The 10,873-nt window shown below is 43.3% G+C and overlaps 1 pseudogene; it reads left to right on the top strand.

The window, feature by feature from the left end:
- The first annotated feature begins 9,548 nt into the window (after positions 1-9,548).
- On the top strand, positions 9,549-10,628 carry LOC125344596 (annotated as a pseudogene).
- The last annotated feature ends 245 nt before the right edge of the window (positions 10,629-10,873 follow it).

The raw sequence follows: 10,873 nt of genomic DNA, 5'->3' as shown, positions 1-10,873 counted from the left end.
TTCAAAGTCAAAAGAATTTAAAATTTGTTTTTTGATTGCTATTCCCAGTGAGTGTATGACATCTTATTTCATATCCTACCTCTACAAAGTATTTGCTATTTTGATATTCAGTGCTAGAAATACATAGGGTGGTACAGTGTCAGTCCTTGCTTTTCACAAATAGTATTTCTGATGAAAGTTTCAAACAGAGGCATTTTATGTTAGCCATTTGAAAAATATTATTCAATATATCCAATAGGCATTTACCTACACAGAGACTCACTGTAAGAATTACCTTCTGCTATGTGTCCAAATTCGCAAAAGATCCTTTCAAGATCCTTTTCTCTGGTCTCAGCACTAAGGCCTCCTACAAATACTTTCCTAGGGTGATGAGATTCCATCCTCTTGCTGTGAGTGGACAAAAAATAATCATCATCATCCATGTTTATATTGTGCTTAACATTCAAGTCATAGAATCTGACAGTGAGTTCTTAGTATTATTTCAAGCAACAAAATCTATAGTATATAAAGCAGAGGTATTATTGGCCTACGAGATAAAAGTAACAAATTTCATGCAATTCCAGTAAATTTATTTAATGTAAAATATGACTTTAATATTTAATTGTATGGTGTGTCACTTTTTTACATATTTCATTAAAATACTGTATCTACTGTGTGGTACAACAAATAGTAGATTTGTCAACTAAATTAGCAATAACATATACAATATTCACATATTTAATTTCATAATCAGAATCCATGATACCTACTGTATTTACACTGTAAGATATAACTCATTCCCTATCATCTATATTTTAACCCCAGTGCCGGGGCTTGGAGTCAGGGCATGAGCATTGTCCCTGGCTTCATTGTGGTCAAGGCTAACACTCTACCACTTCAGCCACAGTGACATTTACTTCTTTTTCTGTTTATGTGGTGGTAAGGAATGTAACCCCAGGCTTCATGAAGGCAAGGCAAACATTCCATGGCAAAGCCATATTCCCAGCCCTGCCTATCAACTTTTAAAAGTGATATTGTTAAACCCTAAAAACTTACAGAAAGGAAATATTAGTAGTGGAACCTATATAACAGTCGTGTATGTTTTTTTGTTTTGTTTTGTTTTGCCAGTCCTGGGGCTTGGACTCGGGCCTGAGCACTGTCCCTGGCTTCTTTTTGCTCAAGGCTAGCATTCTGCCACTTGAGCCACAGCGCCACTTCTGGCAATTTTCTGTATATGTGGTGCTGGGGAATTGAACCCAGGGCTTCAGGTATAGGAGGCAAGCACTTTTTGCCACTAGGCCATATCCCCAGCCCCTCTTGTATGGTTTTTAAGATGAACACACATATCAAGTGCTTTCAAATGTTTTTCCTCTGTCCCCAGTTATTATACCCACTATTAAATAGTTCTTCCACCTTAATGTTTTTCTTGCCAAACTTTAAACTTGCTAAAATGGTGCGGTATGGTACAAGAGAATTTTTGCCATTAGTTGACCAAATGTCAACTGTGAAGATCTTCCTTGGCAACGTCAGTTTAGAGTGGATAATTTAGTTGAGAAAACTAAAGCAAACATCCAAAATTTTGGACTTTTCTGTGAGATGGGTCATTTTGCCCACATTAAATTAGCAGTGCCAGTTGTTATGTTCAATGTTTGTGTTGTATTGCAAGAGGGAGAATAATCTGTGGAACACAACTTAACGTGGGAAGGGGTTTTATTTACCAAGGGATTTTAGTTACAACCTAAAGCCTGGAACCAGAGCAGCCTTCCATCTCCAAATGCCAGCCTGGGAATACCCTGTCCTGGACTAGCTACCGAGAACCCAGACCTGATACCTGTCCTGACCTGAACTCTGAACCTCCACAACTTAATCTCCAACCACCTCAACCTCCAAGCCTCCAGAAAAGCAAGCTTCCTTCCTGTAGGCCTCATTCTCCTCAGGCATTAATAAGCCTCAAGCCTCCTTCACAGGCTTTAGGCAGCTCTGCAAGCCTCAGGCTCCTGCCTGACTCCATCACAGGCCTCAGGACTCGCCCTTGGGCCTCAGGCTCGGGACTCCCACTCAGGTCTCAAGCTCTTAACTCCACCCTCGGGCCTCAGGCTCCTAACTCCTACCCAGGCCTGAAGTTCTATTCCTCAGGCCTCCAGCTCTGGAAGCCCCGTCAGGCTTCGGGCTCTGGTTGACTCCGCCCCATTCCACCGGCCAGCAGGGTATGGCTCTAGCCCCGCTCCTCCAGCCAGCCAAATTAGGCACCCTGCTCAGCTACTCTGGCTGGTCTGGTAGGGTCACTGCTCCGCAGCTACAGCCCAGCCTAGTTTCAGCTCCGCTCAGCTTCACTCACCTCTTTCCAATTCCTGCTCTTCTCTTCACCCCTCATCCTGATGCCCAGGCAGGCAGCCTATTTATACACTCGGAGGTGATCTAGCCCCGCCCTCTCCGAGCGCCAGAAGCACTTGCAGCGCCACCGTGACTGTCCAGACCAATTAAAAGTGCCTCCCTGGATGTCCGGACCAATTAAAAGTGCCACCCGGGCTGTGGCGGGGGATTTCCTAGGCTGCCCCTCCCTTACTACTGACACAACTTGTTGCCACGCCCCCTCCCACGTCCTACGCAGTGACGCCACAGAGGGCGGGAATTCCCTGCCACGCCTGTTATTCCCTTTGTGCCTCTTGCCTTGGTTGATGTAATTCCGAATGTATGTGTGAAAACCGACGGGAAAGCCAGCAGTGGTGAAGTCCGCGTGAATCAAAATGGCGGGCGGTGGCTTCTCCATGTGGAAAAAAATTGCTAAGAAAAAAAAGTCACCCAGAGCCAAGCTCCCACAAGAAGGGCCAAGAATGAAATGGCAGTTGTGTGTCTCCCCTGTGGAGAGTGGTTTTGTGCAGCTTTTCCTGCCGGTTATCAGCGTGCAGGCCGCTCCCTCAGGCGGGAACAAACTCGCCGCTCCGCCATTTTCCTCTGCAAGGGAGGGGCCCCACGCGCATTTTAAGCTCAGTGCAACCAAGCGCCTCCGATACACGCAGCGATGCGCGTTCGTGTAATTTCCGGAAATGCTTTTACGACCTCCGGTAACCCTGAGGTAAAAAGACAAAAGTCTGTGCTACACCCACTTACTCTTCACCACAGAGGATTCAGCTTTGGACAATGCCCGCCTGGCTCAAAATTCACTTCTGTATTTAATTTCCACATTCCTTACCTTCTCCCCGCAGTTTCGTACCCTGACGCGCTCAGCCGCTTCTCCGGCCCCCGCAGGCACCGCTCCGTGGGCTTGGACCCCCGAAGGTCCCGGATGTAGGGCCGGGGGAGGGGTAGGGAGGAAGTCGGCAACGTGGAAGCTCTGAAAGTGAAGGGGGAGCCAGTAAGTAAGTAGGGAGTTTGGGAATCCCCCACGATGGGATGTAAAACCAAACCAAAATACTCACCGTGGGTTATCCTCCCTCCTCATTGCCATTGTTTTCATATGACCATAGCGTTTGATAGAACCTTTGTTACTAAAGGGTGCTTCATAAACTCCCCCCTCCCCATACTGACATTATGTCCTCCCAAGGGCTCCGACTACCTCAGACACACGCAAAACCAAAGTGAGGATTCCAAACCCTCCATTTCTCCCTTCCCCTTCCTTCCTTCCTTCCTTCTTTCCTTCCTTCCTTTTTTCCTGATTTTCTGCCTTTCTTTCTTTGTTTTCTGTTTTTCCTTTTTTTCTGTTTTTCCTTCTTTCTGTTCCTCTTTCTTTTTTTTTCTTTCTTCCTTTCTTCTAATGTGAGGTTTTAACTCCACATTTACTTGATGAACATAATACTGTGGTAAAAGTCTTTTTAAAAACTTTTTGGAGTTTTTCATTTGTTCCCGTACAAGTACTAGTGCCAGAACTTGTCTCCTTGTACTTTCATTCACTGTACACTCTATCCCCAATCTCAGCCTCCTGGGGCCTTTGTTTACGGATATATTCTAAAACACCCTCATTATAGTTTTTTATCTACACCAATTATTAAACATGTAGACTCTCGTTGCATTATGTACTTGAAATTTCAACACGTTTTTAAATAATGATTTGGATGATCATGCATTTATTCTTTCTTTCCCAGAAACAGTCAGTGACACAAGACACACAAACTAGAGTTCTATACAGTTAACACTTTCTTTAAAATATTTTATATAAATCAAAATTACTACTCTGAATTGATTGCCCTATGTTCTCATCTGAGATAGACACATGAATAATTGTACATTCTCCAGGACAGATTACCTGCTTTTCACATTCATAATCTAGGATATGTGTTTTATTCAATTGCTATTCCATAGGAGGGAAATATTTTACAGTGAAATGCTGTATTTTCAAAAGTAGACATTGGGCACTCAGCACAGATCACAGTTAACTGTTATATATAAATTATCCAATGTAGAGTTAGTGATAGAAGAAGACTGAAAGCATATTAAAACTGTAAAACAGAAGTTATATCATGTCATTTTCTCTAAAAGTAAAGCACCATCAATCAGTGAAATGAAGTATCTAAAGGTTTTGGATACCCACATAAATTTTAGGAATCCTATAATAAGACAATTTAAAAAAAAAAAAACTCTTAAATTCATTTAACAGCATTAATGGCTTTAAGATTTTTCCATGAATGCTCTCACAAATATAAAATCAATCATGTCACCATAAACGTGTTTTATACCAACATAAAGTTTAGGACTTCCTATAACAATAATACTTTATCAGACTGTACAGGGAAAATGTACAAAAGGCTTTAATAAGGTTGAAAACTGCTCAATAATTTCAAATAGTCTTTGGATAGGAAAGCTTATTTGCAATCTAGTGATCTTTTCTCAGAGGCACAGTTAAGGAAAACTATTATGAAGAAATATATTAACAATTTAGTAAGATGAGCTTTGAGAATGATTTAATCTGACCTATTTCCAGTATTACTGAATTATAGGTATTAAAATGGAAATAACAAATTCTATGTAATTAAGGACGTAGCACAAAGACTTTATGCTAGTGTACTGGGATTTGAACTCAGGACCTGTGGCTTGTATGAGGAAAACTAATGCATCCATACCTACCAGTCTTTTTCTTTTTGATTGTGTTGCATTTTGAACTGACATCTTTGCATTTCTCAGGGATACTCTGGACCACATTACAGCCCTTTTCTTCTGATTATTGTTCAAATAGTGTCCTGTTTCCAGTCAGAGCAGGTCTGGCCTGTGAACTTCTTTGTCTACACTGACATGGCTGAGCGGATAGGCATATCCCACTACAGTCAGCTTTGCCTGCTAACATGGTGTCTCATGGACATTTTGCTTAGACTATCCTTTGAAACACAGTGCTCCTGATCTCTGTCTCATGAGAAATTTATGTTATACTTGTAAACTAAGAGCATCCAAATTCCTGTCCTCAATCATCTCTTCCTCTCTTCTTTTCTTTCTTCCTCTTGCTCTTTTTATTTCCTTCCTTCCTTCCTTCCTTTTTTTCTCTTTTATTTTCTGGGTTGCCATTTCTTTCCCTGTCTCATTCTACCCTTCTTTCTTATTTTTTTGCCCCCTTTTTTCTTCCTTCTTTTCTCTCCTTCCTTCCTTTCATCTTTCTTTCTCTATCCCTACCCCTCTGTTTCTGTATTTCAATTTCAATCTTCTCTTTTTTCACATTCATTCAGTTTCTCTTTCTGCTTTTGCTTTCCTTTACTCTCATTACTTTTACTTCTTTCTTTCTTTTTTTCTCTCTTCCCTTCCTTACTTCTTTCTCTCTTCCTTTCTTTTTTCTTGACTCTAAGTGCTGCTATTGGGCCTGGGTGCAGTCCCTAAGTTTTTATGCTGAAGTCTGGTGCATTACCCCTTGAGGCTGTACCAATTCTTTTGGTCTTTTAATAGCTTTTCAACAGAGTTTTCTGTTTTGGCCATCTCTGAAGTGAAATCTCAGATCTCATCCTCCTCTGTTGCTAGGATTACAGGCAGGAGCTACTGTCTTTGGTTCCTTAGGTAGGTGTAAATTAAGCAGGTATTTATATTTTGCAGGGTTGAATGAAGTAGGTTTTTCTATGGCAACCAATCTCTGTTATGATTCAGGACTGGAGTTTACATATAGAAGTCAAGGGCTCAGGCAATGAGTACAAAACTAGTGTACTTTGGTAGGCCCAGCATCTCTTTTGTTGAGTAACACTGGGTTCCCTAGATTTGTAGCTGTGCCTCTGATTTTTTTTGAGCAGGATTTTCAAGGGCAGTTTTTGCAACATCTTGTGAGAGGAATGAGGGTTCACTGTGGAATTTTGATGTGAACTGAAGTCTTGTTTTCTCAAGTCCTCTGAGATAGGTTCAAGCTCATTGACTATTATTCATGGACTATGTTAGGTGAAATTGGATACTCAGACACAGATTTTTAACTGTCAGAGAAGTGTCTGTATAAGCTTAGTTGGGATTTTATACTAGTACTAGCGTATCATGGTCCTGCAAAATGGGAACTTGAAGATTCCTAGTCACTAGTCACTCACACCTGGGTATGGGTCTTCTCAGCCATGTTAAGTGTAGGCTGATTTGCTCTAGGCCCTTCTAATCCAGGTATATGGTCCAGTGAAGGTAGTCACTGTGTGTACTTTTCCTATTTGGGATTTTGCTATCATTTTTTAAAATTTATGTACCATAGTGAGGTATATAGTGTAAGTATGTACCTCATTATTGACTTTCTTCACCTGAGTGCTATGGTTTGCTGTTGTGGCTTCACTTTGTGGTCCTCTTATTTTAAACTCACATTGGAAACGAGGTATGTACTGTTTTGCTTGGTGTTATAATTTTGTTTTAATTCAAACTTTAGTTTATAATAACTCATTATTATCCATTGTAGTATTGAGGTAAAATGTGCATTATAGTTTTGGGTCCTCCATGTTATTCGTTTATTAAAAATATATGGTTCTATGTATATATGTATGTATGTATGTATATATGTATATATATGTATTTGTATGTACAGCCAGACCTGGATTTGCATTTCAGGCCTCATGAATTCAAATTGCATGAGCATTTCACACTGTACAGATGAAGGAGAGTGGGCTACTGGATGACAATATCTGGCTATGTGGGTGCCACTTGTGTTGATATAGGGGTTTGGAAACACCAGCCTTCCTCGTAGCATGGAGGTGTGTAGTCCTGCAAACAGTTGCCACTAGGTAAAGGGTATACTTTTCAATATCTAGATGTGAAATGCTTAAATATATGATGATAGTGAAATAGACATGTGTGCATGTGTTTCAAAACCTGCATGTCCCTAGGGTATGTTCTAACCCATCATTTGGGAGACCTGCTATATTAAGCACAAGAGCAATGTTTAATGAGAAGGGCTCAGGAGTCTGAGTTATTATGCTTGTCCTCTTCCTTACTGGGATACCACTGAGGTGCCTGCACTCAAACTGGATAAACTGTTCCCTAAATAGACAGCCCCAAGTTGGTTATGATGAGCTATTCTGATTCCTGTCCCAATGGGTCCTCCATGGAGAAGACGAGGATTGGTCTTCCACACTGGTCTACCACAGGTCTCTAGGGTTTCCACATCCCCATTTTTATTGTTTCTATTCCACTCCTGGGTCATGTTCTCCTTCTGGCCCTGGGTACTGTCCTTGAGTGTTTTTCTCAGGGTTAACACTCGGCCCTCAGCCAGAGCACCACTACTAATTTCTGGGCGGGTAATTGGTGATAAGAGTCTCATAGACTTTTCTGTCTAAGCAGATATCACACCACAATCCTCAGATCTCAGCATTCTGAGCAGCTAGGATTATATTGGATCCCCCACCAATACCTGGCTCTTTCCTGAAACAACCATCTGGGAAACAGCACCACCCATTCATTTCTTGAAGATTGAAATAATAACAATTATTTCCCTAATAAATAATCTCCAGATGCAGAATGTTACTGCAGAGAACTGAGTTTTAGGATTCAGAGTTGGCTTTGCAGTTCCTTAAGAACTGAAATATGCATAGGCTTTGAAGCTCATTCAGTTGGCGGGTGGGGGGAAAACTGGTAAACTTTTCCAGTTCCTGTGGAGGCCATCAGAGAAAACACTTTAGAAGTTCTTCTACTAGCTTCAGGTCATGTTCAGAAGAAGCACAAAGTTCAAGAGTTACAAGTTTTTGTAATATCAGAATCAGTTTGAAGTGGTTGTCTCTCAAAGAGAGCCTCCTGGCACTCTCAAAGCCATTCAGCAGGTTAATCTAAGCCATCTAGCCTTCTTAGAATTTTTTTTCTGTATGTAGTCAGTATTTTCCAAAACACAAAACAAAACTGGTCTACTGTTCCGTATCACACACCTGCAATCCTTGGTAATCAGGACAGTGAGATCTGAGGATCATGGTTCAAAGCCAGTCTGGACAGAAAAGCCCATTAGACCCTTATGTCTATAACCACAAGAAAAGCAGAAGTGGCTCTGTGGCTCTTGTGGTACAACACTAGCCCCCAGACCCAGAGTTCAAGCTCCGTAACTGAGAAAAGTTTAAAAAAATTCTGGGAAGACTTTTGTGGCACTTTTTTTTCCTTTGTAGGTCATATTCTAACTTCCTAGAGCTTTGGAATACTTAAGATCAGCTATGGCATCAGAAGTGGTAGCTGCTACACACACTGCAGAAGCAGTGAGGTTAATTAAGGGTCCAATAGAACCTTTAGTTTTATGAGACATATGGGAAGGTGGGAAGAATAAGATTACCCTTTAGGGCTGGGGATATAGCCTAGTGGCAAGAGTGCCTGCCTCGGATACACGAGGCCCTAGGTTCGATTCCCCAGCACCACATATACAGAAAACGGCCAGAAGCGGCACTGTGGCTCAAGTGGCAGAGTGCTAGCCTTGAGCGGGAAGAAGCCAGGGACAGTGCTCAGGCCCTGAGTCCAAGGCCCAGGACTGGCCAAAAAAAAAAAAAAAAGATTACCCTTTAAATGGGAATTTTAAAGTGTCCTTTGCTTTTTGAAGTTAATGAATGTAGTCATAATGAACATATAACTGCCAGGAATACAAAGTATGACATGCTCAGTCAGGTTCCCTCACAATGCATCACATTTTAAATAATGCCATGAAAGAGAGTTCTAGGCAAAACTACAGCTTCAAAAATAGCACATGTGGATCATCTCAGTAGATGTGGAGAAATCCCTTCAAAAATCCAACATCATTAATAGAAAGAACATAACAAAAAATAATAAAGCCCATATATGATAAAACCACAGCAAATGCCATACTGAATGGTCATGAGCTAAAACAATTTGCTCTAAAAACAGCAACAAGTCAAGATTATCCATTCTCTCTACTTATTTTCAGAGTAGATCTGGAAATGCTAGCCAGAGCAATAAGACAAGAAAAAGATACAATTCTGATTCACATAAGGAAGACAGAATCAAGCCATCCGTATAGCAGATACCCTAATGCATTATATCTAAAGGAAACAAGGACTCCATCTCCAAGCTCCTAGAGTTGACTGAAAACTGTGTTATAGTAGCTGGTTACAAAATTACCTCACACAGATCAATGGACTGGGAGGAAGGGAGGGGGCGGGGCCGCGGGTGGTCAGGCAAGGCGCGGCTCGGGGCCTGGCCTGGCCTCCAGGATGGAGGAGGCCGGAGCGGCGGTGGCCTCAACCGGAGAGGCCGAACTGAACTGGTTCCGCCTCAGCGTGTCCACCGAGAGGATGGAGTCCGAGCTGGAGGCTTGCGGCGAAGGTCAGCGCGGCGCCTGGAGGCGCCGCGATGACAGCGGCTGCCCCACAGCCGTCTGGCGTCGCTGCCCCTCGGCCCGATCTGCTGGCGCTGAGCGGCCTGCGCATGCTGCTGGCCTGCAACAACCGGCTCGGAGGGCCCGGCACGCTGCCCAAGGGCCTGGCGCGCTCTCCGCCCTGCCGCAGCCTCCAGGTGCTCAACCTCAGCAGCCATGGCTTCCAGGAGCTGCCGCCAAAGCTGCTGGGGCTGCGCACGCTGCACACCATCAGCCTGGGCGGCAACCGGCTGCGGAGCATCCCGGCCGAGATCGAGAACTTGCAGAGTTTAGCGTGTTTATATCTTGGAGGAAACTTCATCCAAGGAGTCCCAGCAGAATGAGCAAATCTGAACTACTTGGTATTGCGTGACAACAAAATCCAAAGTGTGCCTCCTCAGCGTTCCCAGTTGCATTCCCTTCGTTCCCTCAGTCTTCCCAGTAGCTTGCTGACATGCCTGCCTCGGAAGATCCTCACCCTTATCCATTTGGAGGAGTTGAGTTCACCAGGAAATCCATTGGTTGTTCGTTTTGTTAGGGATTTAACCTATGCCCCTCCCCCTCTCCTGGAATTGGCTGCATGGACCACTGAGGTCCGCAATATTTCGCTGACGTCCCCTGTGATCTTCCTGAGAATCTTCTTAGATACTTGAGTTCAGCTAGCAATTGCCCAAACCCAAAATGTGGAGGAGTCGACTTTGACTGCTGTGTCAGGCAGATCACGTTCGTGGACTTCTGTGGGAAGTACCGCCTTCCGCTCATGCACTACTTGTGCTCTCCTGAGTGCTCCTCCCCCTGCAGCTCTGCCTCGCACAGCTCCACATCCCAGAGCGAGTCCCACTCCGAGGATGAAGCCAGCGGAGCGCACACCGAATGCACAAAGTTCTTGGTTGAGCACAATCGAGGGGCTTCTGAGAGACAGCTTGAAATTGACTAGAAACCTTGTTGCCCTCATCAAGGAAAGTACGGGATAGAAGAGTTCATATTCCATCTGCCTGTCCAGCAAGAATGAATCCAGTTCCGTGCTTAGACTTCACTCCGAATGGCAATATGCAGTGTTCACAACAGGATGGTACATTCTCAGCAGCCATGGACCAGCGGCTGCTGCTGCTGCTGCTGATAGGAGAAGTGAGGAGTTATCAAGGTGTGATTATTACAGAGCTGCCTTTGGCAGTGAGTTGA

Source organism: Perognathus longimembris, unplaced genomic scaffold (assembly GCF_023159225.1).
Source record: "Perognathus longimembris pacificus isolate PPM17 unplaced genomic scaffold, ASM2315922v1 HiC_scaffold_161, whole genome shotgun sequence".
In the NCBI taxonomy this organism is placed as follows: Eukaryota; Metazoa; Chordata; class Mammalia; order Rodentia; family Heteromyidae; genus Perognathus; species Perognathus longimembris.
The sequence above is the reverse complement of the archived record's forward strand: the minus strand, read 5'-3'. Positions and strand labels throughout refer to the sequence as shown.